Below are 18,822 nucleotides of genomic sequence, written 5' to 3' on the forward strand. Positions count from 1 at the left end.
GGCTCTTCTATCTGTACAGAGTGAGTTTAGAGTGGTCTATCAGCATGAATTCTGCTGGGCAGAAATTCCATGCAATTATGCATCAGATTTGGGCAGATAGGAAACTGAGAAAAAGGATGATGGAAAATGTACACTAGATGTACATGTAGAGTATGTTCATTATTGTGTTCATGTTGTCACTTGCAATCCATTAATACACAAATTCCACTCAGGCTGGGGTCGCATGAATGGTTTAAACCACTTTATTGTTCATCTGAAAGAGTTTTTTTTGTTTAATAGGTGCTTTGGCATGATTGTCTTTTAATCAAGCTGTCAAGTGCAGGCAGTCCCGGCTTATACTTACCTTCAGCCATGATCTTACTTCCGGCATAGAACCAACTGGCTCCTCTTCATTCTGTGCATTGATTTGTTTTTATGGGTAGTGCTATGCATAGTGGCCTCCAGCATTCACTTGTTGTACAGATCTTCCCATTTGAACCAATAGGCCATATTGTATGTTCTCTAAACAGTTAATATTAAAACTGAATGTTCGGACTCATGATATTTCTGGAATTGGATCTGTTGAGTGGTGCGACTGGCTGGGCCTTTCTCTCCCTTTTGGGAAGACCAGGTTGACACCTGTTTGTGTGGAACAGCTTACGTTGAACTGCCTTGCTTCCTACCAGAATCTCTACAGGTGGAGCCCATCCAATGACCACTTCTGAATTGTATTCTGTCCTATGTACTTATTCTTACATCTGAAGATGTCACGGCACATTTTAATCTCCACCACCTTTGTCCAGACCCCACACTCTTTATTTTGGTTTCAAAGAAGGGGGCAGGCATTACAATGCTTCTTGTATCATATGGTATTGTTTTATACAATGTTATATTTTAACATCCACCACTCTTCTTGGAAGTCTTTCCACAAAATTTTGGAGTGTCAATTTGAGAAGCCAGGTACTGAGGATGGATGAAAAGACCTGACTTACATTTCTTGTTTTAATATCAGTACTTGAAAATGGAAACAAATTCCCACAGATACACTCAAAAGTCTTCTGGAAAGCCTTCTCAGAAGAGTGGAGGCTGTTATAGTCACAAAGTGAAACAACTGGATATTAATGGGGTTTGAAATGAGCAGTCCACCAATATGTAGTACTTTAGAGGTCTAAACTCTTTTTTGAAGGCAACATGGTGTCAGCTAAAATTCCCCTTTAAATAAGAACTCCAGGACTGAATCAAACACATGTAGGTAGGTATGTTACCATATGGTTAACTTTGAGTCTGACAATTTCCCAAGCTTTCTGAGTTCTGCTCTCCACTCTGTCCAGCATATAAATCAGGGCAAGGCTGGGCTCAGGGCGAGCGGGACCACATGGGAAATGGAAGAGGGTTCAGGCCAGACGGGGATTTAACCCAGAGCAACCTTCCATTAACACCACACTAAGGGAATCTATCTGTGAAAGACTCTGCCATTATGGACTTCTATGTAAAGGTATGCCTGGGAAGCTGAGAATTAGTTAGGAACGCAAAGGTTTGTGAACTGTACCACTGCAGCCTACAAGTAAAGCTTTGTTAACTGTACTTGAGTCTTGTCTGAAGTTATGCAAAGGCGTGCATGGTTCTACATGGCGAATCAGAAGAACAGGGCCTGTAAAGCACACACAGGGTACAAGAGGAAGGTTAGCAGAAGAGATGAAGTAGGAGAATAGTTGGGACGGGTAACCATGAACAGCAGTGTCCTTCCTATTGCAACATTCATCAGGCACATGTGTGTAGTAACATGGGACGGTATGCTTCACAGAAGAACTCTGTATGTTACCCAACTGCACACAGTGTATGGCTTATCTCTAAGCCGGGGTTCCTCCTTAATGTTGACTTTCACATCAATGCAGTTCTGTAAATTGATGGGGACAAGAGGAGAGGTACCCCCATGTGCCCCCCCAACACACACATATTTTGAGCCAGCTTGGCTCAGACAAATTATCCAGATGCCATCCCTGTGTGACTGATGTTGAAGCTGTAATTCCATGTTGTGACCTATGCTATGGGTCTGGTATGTATTTTAAGGGGAAATGAAAAAAATGGTGTGGGGTTTCCCCCAAAATCCATACCAGACCCTTATCTGAGCATGCAGCCCGGCAGGTCAAGAAAGGTGGGAGGGACAGGTGAGCACCCCCCCTATTGAACCATACCAAGCCACATGCCCTCAACATGGGGGGGGGTGCTTTGGGGTAGGGGGGGCTGGCTGCTAAATAAACTAAGGGGAGGTGCCATCCGGTGATGTCACCAGGCGACCCCGCTCTGTGTGACTTCACTGACCAGGGTCATGCTGGGTCTGTGACATCAGAAGGGCGCAAGGCCACCTGGTGACGTCACCCGGTTGCATTGCCCCTTACTTTATTTAGTTTTGGGAAGCGGCAGAGCTGTCAGACAGATGAAGCCTGAATCTGCAACTCATTTTTTTTTTTGGGGGGGGGGGGTCAACGGTGTCTGCGGGCATTGTGATTGACGATGGATCTACACTGGGGGACATTTTTTTTTACGAGAGAATTTAAAAACTGCCTCCAGTCTTCTACCCCATACTCATTCACATGGGGGGGGCAGGATCTTGGTGTTAAAGGGTGCTTCCAGTTTCCAATAAACCCCCTGCCCACAGACCCCCACAACCACCAGCCAGGGTTGTGGGCAAGAGGCCCTTGTTCTCATCAACAAGGGGGCAGAGCCCCCCTGCCCCAAAGCACCCCCCACGTTGAGGGCATGTGGCCTGGTATGGTTCAGAAGGAGGGGAGCACTCGCTCGTTCCCCCCCCCCCCCTTTCCTGACCTGCCAGGCTGCATTCTCGGATAAAAGTCTGGAATTGATTTTGGGGGGACTCCACGCCATAAAAAAAAATTATGATGTGGGGGGTTCACCTCAAAGTCCATACCAGGCCCTTTGGGATTGGGGGGGGGGGCACCACAACATTTTTTTCTTAATTTTTCATTGCTGGCAATTATTTTTTCTTATATTCAGCTGTCAGCAGGGTACTCCACTGACAGCTGATTACTCATTGGTTGTTAAGGATGTGGCTGCCGCCCGCTCCTTAACGAACATGACAGTTACTGTTTAAGGACGCAGGTGGCCACCCACTCCTTAACAACCAGCTATTTAACTTTTTGAAAAATGTTGTGCGGTATCTTACTGCATACTCGGATGCGGTAAGATACTGCTTTGCGAATGGAGCCCAATGTGAGGTGCAGATCCCGGCACAGCGGGGATACAGAGAATGCAACAGTTACTAAGCATGCTCAACTCAACTGAGTCATCAGCTAAAATCTTAAATCCTAAGGTTTCAGAGAACTTGGAAAGAATTATTTGATCATATGTAAGATGCACTTTGATTTTGAGCAAAATTGTTTTGGGGAGTTTAGTATTAAAAAAAACACATAGATACACACACAATTCATCATGGAGCAGAATTTAATTATCCTTTGTTATTCATGATAATGTCATATATAGGGTGACCTCTCCCCAATCACAAAGATGATTTCACCGTTGTATCTCATCAACACATCTTGTAGGCTCAAGCATCTTGTGTACTTTCTTGACACAACTTCATGCTGTGGATGGGAAGACAGGGAGAACATTAATGGATGTTGGTATTGCCACCCCACTGTTAGTCCTGACATTTTTGCTCTAAAGAAAAACGTCCCCCTACACTCCCTAAACCCCTAACTTTAGCCCGATACTTAGACTACCACCCTCAATTTAAACCCAAAAAACATCACTGACAATTAACCCCTCACCCTTACTTTGACCCTAAAACATAACTAAATATTTACCCTAAATATAAAAACTTAAACCACAGCCTAACCTAAAGCCCAACACTAGATATCCCAGTTGGAAATCGTTCTTATGTTGTCATTAGAAATGAGCATCGAGTTTGGGTCAACAGTGTTTGACTTGAACTCTAGTTGTTTAAAGTCACTGAATAGCCAGATTTGGCTTGTTTCATCATCTGAACCACTGGCTGCTACGACACTCTGAAGTGGCTCATTTAGTGGTGGTATCATTACTTTCTGCCCTGCCTGCTGGCTTATTTCATGTATATATCAACCCTGTTGGGAGAACCTGGTTGACGGCTGAGAGATCCCAGGTGACCTCAGTGACCAAATAGGGTCATGACCCTATTTTGCCACTGCTGTCACCTGAGATCTACTGCCTGACGTCATTGCCCAAACATAAGCCCATCACACGTTACATGTAGGTGACTCCACCCCTTATGGCATCATGGGGTCGGGGTCGCGTGGTGGCGTCACCAGGTTACCGCGCCCCTTTCTATACTTAGCGGCAGGGGAAACAGCGATGTCATTTGGCGAGTGTCAAACAATGGAAGCGGTCGTGTTCGTCATGTTTTTTTTGTGTGGGTCAGCGGCTGGTGTCTATCATGACTGACGATGGATTCACTTTGGGTGACATGTTTTTTTTTTTTACAAGTTTGAGATTTTATTTGCTTTTTAAGTTTTTTTGGTGAATGAGTAGGGGTACTATGTACCCCATACTTATTCACATGGGGGGGGGGCAGGATCTGTGGGCCGCCTTGTTAGAGGGGTCTTGCAGATTCTGATAATCTACCCCCTGCCTCTTCACAAACACTGGGCTGTGGGGAAGAGGCCCTTGTCCTCATTAACATGCCCACTCCATGTTGAGGGCATTTGGCCTGGTATGGTTTGATTGGGGGGGGCTGGCAGTTGCTCAGTTGCCCATTTTTCTGGCCTGCCGGGCTGCATTCTTTGATAGGGGTCTTGTGTGGAGTTTGGGGGGACCTAATGCCAGTTTTTTTTGGCATTGGTGTCCCCTTAAAATCCATCTCAATCTTAAGGGCCTGGTATGGATTTTGGGGAGGACTCCATGCTTTCTTTTGTGTTTTTTTTTGCCATGGGCCCCCTTAAAAATCCCAAAGGGCCTAGTATGGATTGAGGGGACCCCCGCAATGTTTTTATTTTTAATGCCAGACATTTTTTTCACATACTGACTGACTGGGATGACTCATCATTGTTAGGAAACCGGCAGCTACCCGCTCCTACCAAAAACAACAGAAATCACAGCAAAAATGCATTCCAGTTTTGCCATGTTCCATACAAAATAATGCTGCATGTTCTACTTTTGCTGCCTGCACTGGAACATACTGCACTGGTGTCAATTATGCCATTGGAATCTATACTCATGGTAGCACAAATTGCTAATCAGCCAATCACATGGCAACAACTCAATGCATTTAGGCATCTAGACGTGGTGAAGATGACTTGCTGAAGTTCAAACTGAGCATCAGAATGGTGAAGAAAAGGGAATTTAAGTGACTTTGAACGTGGCATAGTTGTTGGTGGCAGACGGGCTGGTCTGAGTATTTCAAAAACTGCTGATCTACTGGGATTTTCACGCACAACCATCTCTACGGTTTACAGAAAATGGGCATCGTTTAAATGCCACGGCTTACCTGAGCATTGTTGCTGACCATGTCTATCTCTTTCTGACTACAGTGTACCCATCAGGCCCAGACTGGCCATAGGGCACACCGGGCATGTGCCCGATGGGCCGGGGGCTGCCGGGCCGCATGTCACTTCTCCCCACTCTCATCTGCCGCTGCGTCTCTCTGCCGCCAGCTCTGCGGCCGGCTCTGCGGCCGACTCCGCGGAGACGGACGCATTTCTTTCTGGCAGAGTCCCGGGTCCCCACTCTCAAAGCAGCTGGGCCGCCTCAGCAGCTTTCCGGCCAGCCTTCTGTTTGGCTTAGGAGTAAATGAAGAGGTCAGGAGGACAGGTCTTGTGACCGTGAAGGGGGAGGAGCTCTGGCCTCTGCATGATGTCGTGAAAGGACCCAAGACTGCTAGAAAGGTTAGTGACACTATGCCAGCCTGCCAATGTGGTTTATTTTATTTTTTATGTATCTTGCCTGCCAATGTTTTTTTTTTTTTTTTTAAATGCATCTTGCCTGCCAATGTTTTCTTACTCTTTTATGTATCTTACCTGCCAATGTTTTTTTTTCTTTTTTTATGGATCTTGGCTGCCAATGTTTTTTTTTTTTTTTTTTTTTATGTATCTTGCCTGCCAATGTTTTGTTTTTTTTTTTTTTTATGTATCTTGCCTGCCAATGTTTTTTTTTTTTTATCCTGCTGCCTGCCAATGTTTTAAACTATTCATAATAAAAGCATGCTGTGGTCAGTCTCTTAAAGACCCCTTTCACACGGGGCAGTGAGGGCGTTAACGGTATAGCGCCACTAGTTTTGGTGGCGCTTTACCACTGTTATAGCAGCACTTTGGCGCAGCTAGCAGGCGCTTTTAACGCCCTAGGAGGGGTTAAAAGAGCCCGCTTAGTGCTGCTTTCAAAGCGCTTCCAAGGCGCTTTGAAAGCTGTACCCAATTATTTGAATTGGCTGGGCCGGTGGAGGAGCGATGTATACACTGCTCTCACACCGCCCCAAACATGCTGCTTGCAGGACGTTTTTCCCGTCCTGCAAGCGCACCGCTCTAAAAGCGATATTTTTAGCGCAGAAATGCCTGTAAAGCGCCTCAGTATGAAAGGGGTCTGTAATTGATGCTGAACAAAGGTTGAAGGACCCCTTTCAGGGCCGGTTCACACTGCTGCGATGCGGGAACCCTGCGAATCCACTGTTGGTTCCCACATCGCACCGACCCGCACACACTGCCATATGTGAACTGCTGGGGAGTGTCATACAATGTTAATGACGCCCCCATTTCATCTCGCATATCGCACTGCGAACTGACAGTTTGGACATGAATCAGAATTGGATCGCATGGGTTTTCACACCTATGCAATCCGATTCATGTCCGAACTGTCAGTTGGCAGTGCGATATGCGAGCTGAAATGGGGGTGTCGTTAACATTGTATGACACTCCCCAGCAGTTCGCATATGGCAGTGTGAACTGCCGTGCGATTCGGGTGCGTTGCGGGAGCCCCTAGTGGATTCGCAGGGTTCCCGCATCGCAGTAGTGTGAACCGGCCCTATGGCTGAAATCACACTGCACGGGCATCGCATTTGATTTGCACCGCAGTGTGGTGTGAATCACATGCGATCTCGCACAGTGCACCAGTGTGAACCGGCCCTCACACCCAGACCGCCCCGTGGTAGCGTTAAAGCGCCGCTCGTTTTAGTGGCGCTTTAGCGCCACTTTGCGTGTGGTAGCGGGGCGCTTTTAACCCCAAAGAAGGGCGCTTTTAACCCCAAAGAAGGGGTTATCAAGGGGTTAAAAGCATTTATTATCATATATTTACATAATTCCAAATGATTGACAAGTTACAGTGAGTGAAGCAGGGTTGCCATTTTTTGTAATTTGTTTTTTAAAAAAAATGGGCTGCTCAGCTTAGAATGCCCGGGCCTATTTTTTTTGTCCCAGTCCGGGCCTGATACCCATCTTCTGATGGCTACTTCCAGCAGGTTAATGTACCATGTCACAAAGCTTCAATCATTTCACCACTGGACAATAAGGTCACTGTACTCCAATGGCCTCCACGGTTACCAGATCTCAGTCCAATAGAGCACCTTTTGGGATGTTGTGGAATGAGAGATTAGCATCATAGATGTGCAGCTGAAAAAATCTGCAGCAACTGTGTGATGCTATCATGTCAATTTGGACCAAAATCTCTGAGCAATTTTTCCAACACCTTGAATGAAGGCAGTTCTGAAGGCAAAAGGGGTCCAACTAGCAAGGTAGTACCTAATAAAGTGGCCGGTGAGTACATGTAAAAAGGTAACATTTACGAGAGACAATATAAAAAAAAAAAAAAAAAAAAAAAAAAAAAAAAAAAAAAAAAAAAAAAAAAGACTTCCAGGAATTTGGGTAGTATTGTTGTATCCTAATGGCAGGAGAACGACCTGGTGGATGCTCAAGACTCTATAATGTATTATTTGCCCAAAATACACAAGACACCCTAGGGCAGTGATGGCAAACCTTGGCACCCCAGATGTTTTGGAACTACATTTCCCATGATGCTCCACTACACTGCAGAGTGCCAGAGCATCATGGGAAATGTAGTACCAAAACATCTGGGGTGCCAAGGTCCGCCATCACTGCCCTAGGGGATGGTGGTACTAAATGTGCTAACTCCTTTCTGTCTAGAATGCCTTCCTGGAAGCCTGTCTATATTTAATTATCTATTTTTTTCTTGCATTGCTGCATCAGATCCTTGCCTAATATCTCATATATATCCCTATCAGATAGGATCCTCTCTCCATCTCTGATAAATAACTTTTTTTTATGCAATAACCTGATTTCTCCCTTGTCGGCGGAGTGGATTACTAGTTCTTTGCAATAACATCATAAAGTGATGCTTTCTTGAATGTTAACATCAAAATTATTCCCGACTTTAGCCATGTCCAAACCTTTCAGCTCTAGACCCCGAAAAAACTGACACATATTTCTGGGGGGGATGCATTACAGAAACCTGTATAAATAAACCTTTCTGATGCTAGAACGTTACTTCACAATAGGATTGATTAAAAAAAAATGCCTTTTGATACTTAATTTGCGAACAACATTCTGGACATCCATAAATGTCTGAAATATCTTCAGATCCCAAGACAGGACTTATGTCAAACCTTTATACAATGCGGACATTTCAGCATTAGTTAGAACTGTTCCGTTCAAGTTAAAAATACATTCACAATTTAAAACTTTTTTTTGGGACCTCCTTGGTAACCCCCTCTTCTTTATACATGTTCTTCTGGGCTTTGACTCCAATCTAAAGAAAAGGTCCAGACCTCTCAAAATGTTGGGGGTCTTCTTGGAGTCTAAATGGGTTCCCTATATTCATCTGTAAGGGAGTCCACATATCTGAAATGATCATTTTTGCGTTCTCTCCCTTCGTATAGGCCAGCCATTCTCAACCGGGGTTCTATGGATATCTAGGGTTCCTCCGGAGTTATCAGTGGTTCCCCAAGCTGTGGCTAACTGACCTTTTTTTTCTATGGTGCCTGCATAGTTTCAGCTCCAAAGCCATTAGGAAAAGCCATTCGCCTGATAGCAGTTATTGAATTAGCTGTCTTTAGGGGTGCATTCTGATAACCACTGTACAGGGATCATTTTTCCCATTGACGACCGATGTGTTGATTTTAGCAAGGGTTCCTCAAGATCTGAATTATTTCAGTGGGTTCCTCTGGAGTAAAAAGCATGAAAGGTGAGTCAACATATCTAAAATGATCGTTTTTGCTTTCTCTCCCTCCATATAGGCCAGCCATTTCAACCAGGGCTTCATGGAACTCTAGGGTTCCTCCAACAGTTTATAATAAAAAATTCCACGCTAGAACAAAATATAAAACATAAGCAGCAGTAAACAGTGCGACAACACTAAATGGAAAATAAAAAATATTAAACCACGCTAAGTAATAAAATAATGTAAATGATTGATATGGTGAAAATTTTCACTGCCACACACAAAAATATAACTGAAAAATTTTTAAAAGACAAAAAAATCAAAATGCTAATGAATAAAAGAAAAGTCCAGATATCTCCTGAGATGGGATCAATCACCAAATCGTCAAAATGTTTCAACTTGTGTAGATACCAGTCCAAGGATTATAAGATTAAATTGCCCTTACCAGAACATCAATTAAAATGGATGGATGGCTTAAACCCAGCCAGGGCTTTGGGGTGGAGACCAATCTGCTCCGTCCGGTTTCAAGATGTAATTCCCTCAATGTATACAGGAGAAAAAATAACACAAAAGACTGGCCATAGTGTAGTATAGTCAGATGTTAACATGGACATACAGACATACCAACACCCTGGTGAGCACACAAGAAAAAACGGGGGGTAAAAACCCCACCACTGTGGCTGTAGATTGCGCTTACCGACTCACAGTGGTAACCAGGCTCTATATCATACTAGGAGCTGATTGATAGATGACAGAGAACAATTGAATCACCCGCTACAATGGCCACGCATATGGGTTCATTCCTCCAACAGTTGCCAGAGGTTCCTCAAGCTCACCTTTTATTTTATGGTGCCTGCATAGTTCCAGCTCTAACACCATTAGGTAGAGCCATCTGCATGACACCAGCAATTGAATTAACTGTAAGGGGTGCATTTTGTCCACCACTGTACAGGGAGCATTTTTTCCCCATTGACCACCAAAGTATTGGTTTTAGCAAAGATTCCCTGCAAATGATATCAAGCAGTACTTCTGGGGTAAAAAGGTTAAAAAAAGGCTTGTATGGGCCATTTTCCAGAGGGGAACATCTGTTGAGGAGGGGGAATGGACACATTTCACCTCGGGCCTAAGATCTCATAGGGCATCGAGTACTGTCAGCTTGATCTACAAGCCCCCCCCTCCGGATAGTTATGATAACCATGTGGGGAGGTCCAGTTGCTGGAAACAGAACTTGTATTAAAGTCAAAGTTCAACAATTCACAAGAACCCCAGGGGGATGGCACCCGACCGGAAACACTCACAGGATGTAAGAGCGATGTGTAGCAAAGCAGGTCTTAGAGGGGCTGGCAGCACCTATCTCTAGGGTTAGGCCTGGCTGGTCCGTACCCAAATGGGGAGGCTTTCAGGAAGGATGGCATGTCCCTATCCTTTCCCTACTCATCTGGAAATTCTTCCCACTGCTATTTACTGTTCCTGACAGACTGGTGACCTGTTTCTACACTACCCACATGCACGCCAAGCTCGGGACAGGGCCTTAAATAGGATTGGCTATGATGTATAGGGTTCTCCCTTGAAATGTGTTAGCCGTTACGGACGCTGTCTGGTCTTCCCATAATAACGGTTGATTGCAGCGGACCTGCAGGCGATCTCCTTTACTTGTTATGACATGCATATCTATGTCATGTGTTTGTGATTATAACACTTGTTGCTTTTTATCTTTCAATAAAATGTACTATGGTAATGCGCTAGGTCGGTGCACCCTTCTCTTGTTGTTTTTTTGCAGTGCATATAAGGATACCCATTGTCCTACAAGGCAGCAAGGCACAGACGAAGAGTTGACACTATACACCTTAAAGCTTAGTACTCAAATGCAGAAGAGCATTTCTTGAATCACATTACATAGACTCTGCCTGACCCAAGATGGCCACCAGAGTCATGTGGGGTGGCAGCATCCAATCAGATAGCCCCCCCAGTGACCCAGTAAATCATAGAGGAACCATGTGACTCTTGACTTCCTCTCACTTTTTAATGGCAATGTGGATGAGCACCACCTGCAGTGGGGAAAGTAGACTGCACCTGCCTACAGCCTAAGCTGCTGACTTCATCACATCTGCTGGCGCTTGTGCAAGAACTTTGAGCTTGTTTCATTTATTGTACACCCTCTGTACTGAATAAGTGTAGTGGTTTTCAGACTATCTGATCTGCTTTGTTTCTCTCCTCATGTCTCCTGCTTCCATTATTTCATTGCTGAGCTAATCGAAATCTGAGTTGTCATCCGTGCCAAGCTGGTCATCTCCATCCTATGGACACTTTCAGTACATGTAGGAGCACATCATCTTGGTTGGTAGGGATCATGTATTTCTGGTAAGATGCTTTTGTCTCTCGGTGGTGGACTGGGGTTGGCACATTTGGAGTATTGGTTTGCACATGCAATTTTTCGCTTGACACGTGCTTATTGGCTTTTCATGAAATGTTTTCTCTGGACACATGCTTATTGGACTTTGCTTATTCTCACATGATTATAAATATATTTTATGGTCTTGAGCATTGATTGTGGTGGTGTTTATTTGAGAGCACAAGTTGTTTGTCTTGGGTTGAAAATTCAAAGGGAAAGTGCAACACAGATTTTTTTTTCATCAGATTACCTTGTACAGTATTTAGGCATAAGTGGGTGCAGTCTCCGCATCACTTTTATTTATTCAAGGTTGGATTAAATTCCACTAAGCTCAGAGCTTAACAATATTTACTTCTGGAGATCTGATATTATCTAATTTCTGGTACAGTACTGTTTTATTTCAATCATTGGTGTCTATTCAATGTCAGGGTCCCATCAAGCGGTTCTCTTAGCTGAGCGAATTGGTAAGTAATGGTTGGTCTCCTGCTCTAAAGGCAGATGTGGTGTGGCAGTATACCTGGGAAGCACATGGGGGGGGTATGTATCTACTCAGCTACTGGGGGGTGGGCTCTGTTAGGTGGATTGTACAGGGTATCATGATTTCTAATAGCAGCCCTGCCTATCACTGGCAGAAGAAGTGGGGAAACCAACCAATAAGACCATTATAGAGGTTCTGACTCTTTCAAACTTTCTTGCTTGGGGTACCACTTTAGGTTCAAGTAATGGTGATCACAGTATATAAAACAGAGGCATATAATCGAAATACAAAATAGGGAACTGAGGATAAAAATGGGGTGTAATTTTTCTTTGTGCAATTATTATACCAACTCTGTGAGGGAAGGATCAGAACCAGATGGAAAGCTAAAGCTCTCCTCTTGTTTCTCGGGAGATGGAGATCCCCAATGAGCACACTGTCTGTGTGTGTTACTGCCTCCTTCTATGATGCCCCAGAGCTAACAATCAAGGAATCCATACAATGATGAGAAAGGGAAGCAAGTACGTGCCTGTTTACAACAGACAATACAAACTGAGCCAGCTTGTATTGTGGTCAATGAGTTTAATTTTCTTTGGCCTGTATGCATGTTGTCCAATCACAATCACTCACCTTAATGTTTAACTTTGATACATTTAAGTTCACAATGGCGTTCGCAGCATTTTTCTTTGCCAGGACATTCTGAGTCGAAGTGGCATTGATGTTGCATGTTGCGTAAACAAGGTTTTGGGTTTACAGGGCATTTTCCTGGTTTTATTGCTGCAAAAAAAAAAAAAAAAAAAAAAGTTTATCTTTAGTTATTTTCTGTTAACAACGGGTATGCCATTCCTTCAGAGCACATGTGCCGGTGATGCAACTGGCTGTTGCTCACTGGAATATCTCCTAAACCAGGGGTCGGCAACCTATGGCCCGCGGGCCGCACCCGGCCCTCCACCACTAAATGTCCGGCCCGTCAGTGCCCGTGATGAATTCACGGGCACCCGGACCACAAACATTTTCGCTGCTCTTCTCTTTATTGGACAGCGGCCGGTATCACAGGGCTGGACGGGGGCGGGAACTGCTGGAGTTAACTTTTCACATTAAACAGTAGCTGATTGATTGCTGGGTTATCCTAGCAACCAATCACCAGCCTGTTAATGTGAAAAGTTAACTTCAGCAGTTAATGCCCCCACCCAGCCCTGTGATACAGGCCAATCTCTGCTCTGGTTTACACCTGTGTAAGGTAGGAGACTTCTACCTACACAGTGTGTGTTTGTATGGGGTGGGGTGCAGGGGGGCAGAGGACACTATGGGGCTACAGAGGACACTACAAAGGGGGGGGGGGTGCAGGGGATAGATGACACTGCTATGGGGGGAGGGGGGCACAGGAAACTATGGGAGTGATGTAAAAGGACACTGCTATGGGGGTACAGAGGACACTGAAATGGGGGACCCTATTAGGGCCCCCAGTCACCCCTGCAAACAGGGACCCCTTCTCATCTTGGAACAGGGACCCCTTCTCACCTGGAGACAGAGACTCCTTCTCCCCTGGGGACAGGGACCCCATCTCCCCTAAGGGCAGGACACACCTCTCTCCCCCAGTATCCATGTCACCAGGGAGATCTACACTCGAGTACACACACCTCACCTCCCAGTGTGCATGTCACCAGGGAGATCTTCACTCGAGTACACACACCTCACTCCCCAGTATCCATGTCACCAGGGAGATCTACACTCAAGTACACACAGCTAATTTCCCAGTGTGCATGTCATCAGGGAGATCTGCACTCCAGTACACGCACCTCAACCCCAATATCCATGTCACCAGTGGGATCTACACTCAAGTACACACACCTCACACCCCATTATCCATGTCACCAGGGAGATCTGTACTCCGGAAACGCATACCTCCCTCCCCAGTATCCATGTTACCAGTGAGATATGCACTCCAGTACAAACAGCTCACTCCCCAGTATCCATGTCACCAGTGAGATCTGCACTCCAGAACACGCGGTTCACTCTCCAGTATCCATGTCACCAATGAGAGCTGCATTCTAGTGCACACGGCTCACTCCCCAGTACCTATGTCACCAGTAGGATCTGCACCCCAGTACACACAGCTCATTCTCCAGTGTCACCAGTGAAAACTGTACTCCAGTACACAAAGCTCACATTTCAGTATTCATGTCATCAGGGAGTTTGGTACTTTAGCACACACCCCTCATTTCCAGTAGCCATGTCACCAGTTAGATCTGCACTCCAGTACACACACCTCACTCCCCAGTATCTATGTCACCAATGAGTTGGAGAAATAACAGTCCTGTGAATCAGCTGTAACCTAAGTTAGTTGCAGAGGTTTTGTTACCCATCCTATCACATTTGGGATTCACATACTCTAAGGTTTACTTACGTCCGGGTTTTGTGCACCTCATTTCACAGTAGGTTGCACAGCACTTTTGATTTACACCACAATCTGAATCCTTGGTGCATTTATTCTCGCCCTCTTTATCACACCCTGGGGGGGCTGGATTGGGGTACGCTGGGGATCCGGGACACGTGTCTGTGTTGGGAGCAAGAACAACCAAAAAGTTATTGATTTCTAGATTTGGAAAAACACGCTGCATTCTGAGATTGTAAAGGAATATAAATATATATATATATATATATATATATATATATATATATATATATATATATATATTAACCTGGGGGACAGGTAGCAGGTACAAAGCTCCCTGGGATGAGCAGTATTTCAGGCACAGATACCAAATCCAGTGAAATAGTGACAAACAGTGCGGTGTTTATTTGTGATATATACAAGTCTATATACAGGTGCTGTACAGTGTTCCAAAAAAACAAATAGGAACAAAATAGCCATAACAAAACCTAGCCGTGTCTCGGCACTAACTAAACAATATTTACAGATCCTAACTACCAGGCTCAGCAAGCCTACAGCTTGTCAGCTTCCACATACCTTTTTGCTCTCCTACACAGAAGTTGTCTGAGTATCCCAGGCCAAGAGCAAAGGCTGTCTGCTCAGGTGAGCTTAAATTAGCCTGGGGGAGAGGACCAAGACCTGAACTGGACCATGGATCAGAGATCCCTGAACCTGTATGAGAGGAGCCTGGGAGATGTATAAACCCCGAACAGGACTTTTCCTGGCTCTCTCTGGGACGCTCTGCTACATATCCTCCCTCTTGTTTCAACCCCAGGGTTGGAACACCTGTAGCCCAACAGGAGTGAACACGGGACAGGAGATCTACATTCCCCATCTCAACACCTGGCCTGTGTTTTACAGTGAATGAGTAATCCTGTAGAGCCAAAAACCACCAGTTCACCCTTCTATTAGTCTCCTTCTTTTGGGCCATCCATTTCAGAGGAACATGGTCAGTTATTAACTCAAACTGGCGTCCTAACAAATAGTACCTGAGTGCGTCCATGGCCCACTTTATGGCTAAACACTCCTTTTCAATGACTGCATACCTTTGCTCATGGTCATTGAGCTTTCTGCTTAGGTACACCACAGGGTGTTCTTCCCCATTGTGTACCTGTGATACTACTGCCCCGATACCAACATCAGACGCATCCGTCTGAACCAAAAAAATCTTTGGAGAAATTGGGGAAGTACAGTACTGGTTGTGCACAAAGAGCCTTCTTCAGGACTTGGAAAGATTGCTCTGCTACTGAGGACCATTTCACCATTACAGAGTCTTTCCCTTTCGTAAGGTCTGTCAGTGGGGCAGCTATAGTTGTAAAATTTGGGATAAATCTTCTATAATACCCCGCAATGCCAAGAAAGGCCCTGACCTGCTTCTTGTTTGCAGGACGTGGCCACTCCTGGATGGCTTCTATTTTATTCACTTGAGGTTTTATGACACCACGCCCAATAGTGTAGCCCAAATACTTGGCTTCCTCTAGACCAATGGCACATTTTTTTTGATTTGCTGTAAAACCTTCTTTGAAGAGGGAATCAAGGACAGCCTGGACACGGGCCAAGTGAGACTCCCAGTCAGTGCTATGTACCACTATGTCATCTAGATATGCTGCTGCATATTGTCGGTGGGGTCTTAGAGTCCTGTCCATGGCCCTCTGAAATGTCGCGGGGGCATTTTGCAACCCAAAAGGCATTTTTTTATATTGAAAGGAACCCTCCGGGGTCACAAATGCAGTCTTCTCTTTGGCGCTACCAGTCAGGGGTATTTGCCAATAACCTTTTGTCAAGTCCAAAGTGGTCAGATAGCGAGCCTTGCCAAGTCGGTCTACAAGTTCGTCCACTCTGGGCATTGGGTACGTGTCAAACTTTGTCACTGCATTAAGCTTCCTGAAGTCATTACAGAACCTCCAAGTGCCATCCGGTTTTGGGACTAACACGATGGGGCTAGACCAGTCACTATTGGATTTCTCAATGACATCTAGCTCCAACATTCTAACTTCCTCGCTGATGTCCTTTCTCCTCGCTTCAGGAATTCGGTATGGTTTGAGCTTGACACGGACCCCAGGTTCAGTAACAATATCATGCTGAACTGCTGAAGTCGTGCCAGGTAACTCTGAAAATTTCTCTCTATTTCTTATCAGGAATTCTCTAGTTTCCTGCTTTTGGGAATATGACAGGGTGTCTGGAATCGTGACCTCAGGGATCAGAGGGGACTCAGTACCCTTAGGCATTACCGGGAGGGACCTTGCAGTTAGCGCCAGTTTATCCTTCCAGGGCTTTAACAGGTTTATGTGGTAAATCTGTTCGGGCTTCCTTTTTCCTGGTTGATATATTTTGTAATTGACCTCCCCAACACTTTCAATTACTTCAAAGGGACCCTGCCACTTAGCCAGGAACTTGCTCTCAACAGTGGGAACTAACACCAGGACCCTATCACCAGGTGAGAAAACACGGAGTTGGGCCCCCCTGTTGTATATCCTCTGTTGAGCTGTTTGGGCCTGCAGTAAGTGTTCTTTTACCATCGGCATGATTGCTGCAATCCTGTCCTGCATTTGAGCGATATTCTCAATGACACTTTTATGGGGTGTCTGCTCCCCCTCCCAAGTTTCTTTGGCTATGTCCAAGAGTCCCCGAGGGTGTCTCCCATAAAGCAACTCAAATGGAGAGTACCCCGTGGAGGACTGGGGAACCTCCCTGATGGCAAACATCAAGTATGGTATCAGGAAGTCCCAGTTTTTCCCATCCTTGTCAACAACCTTTTTTAACATGCTCTTTAAAGTCTTATTGAAGCGTTCCACCAAGCCATCCATTTGAGGATGGTACACCGAGGTTCGCAATTGCGACACCTTAAATAACTTGCACAGCTCTCTAGTTATTCGTGACATAAATGGGGTGCACTGGTCTGTAAGGACTTCTTTAGGGATTCCAACACGACTGAACACCATAAACAGCTCTTTGGCAATGTTTTTAGCAGACGCGGTGCGTAAGGGAATGGCCTCGGGGTAACGGGTAGCATAATCCATGATTACAAGGATATGCTGATGACCTCGGGCAGACTTGGGGAGTGGACCCACAAGGTCCATGGCAATCCTCTCAAAGGGCACTTCAATAATGGGCAAGGGCACTAAAGGACTTCGGAAGTGTTGTAGTGGGGCTGACATCTGACACACAGGACAGGATTGACAATAATTCTCAATATCCTTCTGTATCCCGGGCCAATAAAACCTGCGCAACACCCTTTCAGTAGTTTTCTCAACCCCTAAATGACCTCCTAGCAAGTGCCCATGGGCAAGTTCCAACACCTCCCGTCTGTATGACTTAGGGACCACCAACTGTTCAACCACTTCATCATTTTTTTTTTTACATACACGATACAAGAAAACCTCATTGCTGCTAAAATAAGAAAAACAGAGCCTGTCCCCTGATTCGACAGGTACATCATTAATCATCATTACACTTTCCCAGGCCCTGACAAGGGTTGGGTCTTTTCTCTGCTCAGTACCAAAATTTCCCTTGTGTACATTAAGGTCAGCAAACTCCAACGTAGGCTCAGATTCAGCAGATGGCTGTCCAGCTCCACTGGTTGTGGGGACCTCCTCAGGCTCCTCCAGCTCTCCTGCCATAACTGAGAAAGGAAAACCCAGGGAGCCCTGAGAAGAGTCCCCTGAACCCACATTGTCAGTAGCAGCCAGGAGTTCTGGCTCTGTCACTGAGTCAGCTACTGCGACCGGGTCGGGACGATCCCACAGTTCCCAAAACTTAGGGAAGTCCCTACCAATGATGGCCTCGTGCACCAAGTGGGGCACAAGTCCGACCGGATGGGTCACCGTACCTAAGCCAGTTTTAAACTGAACAGTGGCTATAGGATACTCGCGGGTATCCCCATGTACACAGATCACAGCAACTTTTTTAGCATGCAAATTCAGTTTCAACCATCTCAGCTGTAACCAGTTACTAGACTTCCAGAGTCCAGCAAGGCCGTAATAGGCTTATTATTAACAGTCATTTGACACATGTGTTTTCCCATACTTGGTGCTGCAGTGCATAAAACAGCAGCAAACATAGACTGCCTTCTAATAGATAGATCACACTGCATTGGTTCATCTGTCAATGGACAGTTTGCTGCAACATGTCCCAGTTCTTGGCAACGAAAACACCTGATGTTTCCCCAGTTTGGTTTGCTGACAGGCAGTAGCTTCCCTTGTTTGGGACGCCAAACTTCAGTCCTGGCACCAAAAATCCTATTTCCTTGCCATGCTTACCACCCACTTCCCCTGGAACAGTCTTACCGGTTGCCTGGGGAGACCATGGCTTTGGGCGGAAAGTCCGTGCGGCTGTAGGGGTGGTGACCAGGTTCTCTGCAGCAAAGTACCTTTCAACAAGTTCCACGAG

General features: G+C 45.4%; 1 long non-coding RNA gene across 2 annotated transcripts in view; it reads right to left on the bottom strand.

Moving 5' to 3' along the window:
* Positions 1-3,423: 3,423 nt before the first annotated feature.
* The window catches only part of LOC141141320 (uncharacterized), a 51,324-nt gene continuing 35,925 nt past the window's right edge, over positions 3,424-18,822 (bottom strand). For both annotated transcript variants that reach the window (XR_012244045.1, XR_012244044.1), the window contains exons 2-4: positions 14,407-14,556; positions 12,630-12,776; positions 3,424-3,581 (exon numbers count right to left, since the gene is read on the bottom strand). This is a non-coding gene — a long non-coding RNA (uncharacterized lncRNA). The remainder of the gene's footprint in view (positions 3,582-12,629; positions 12,777-14,406; positions 14,557-18,822) is intronic.

Source organism: Aquarana catesbeiana, linkage group LG04, assembly GCF_042186555.1.
Source record: "Aquarana catesbeiana isolate 2022-GZ linkage group LG04, ASM4218655v1, whole genome shotgun sequence".
Lineage (NCBI taxonomy): Eukaryota > Metazoa > Chordata > Amphibia > Anura > Ranidae > Aquarana > Aquarana catesbeiana.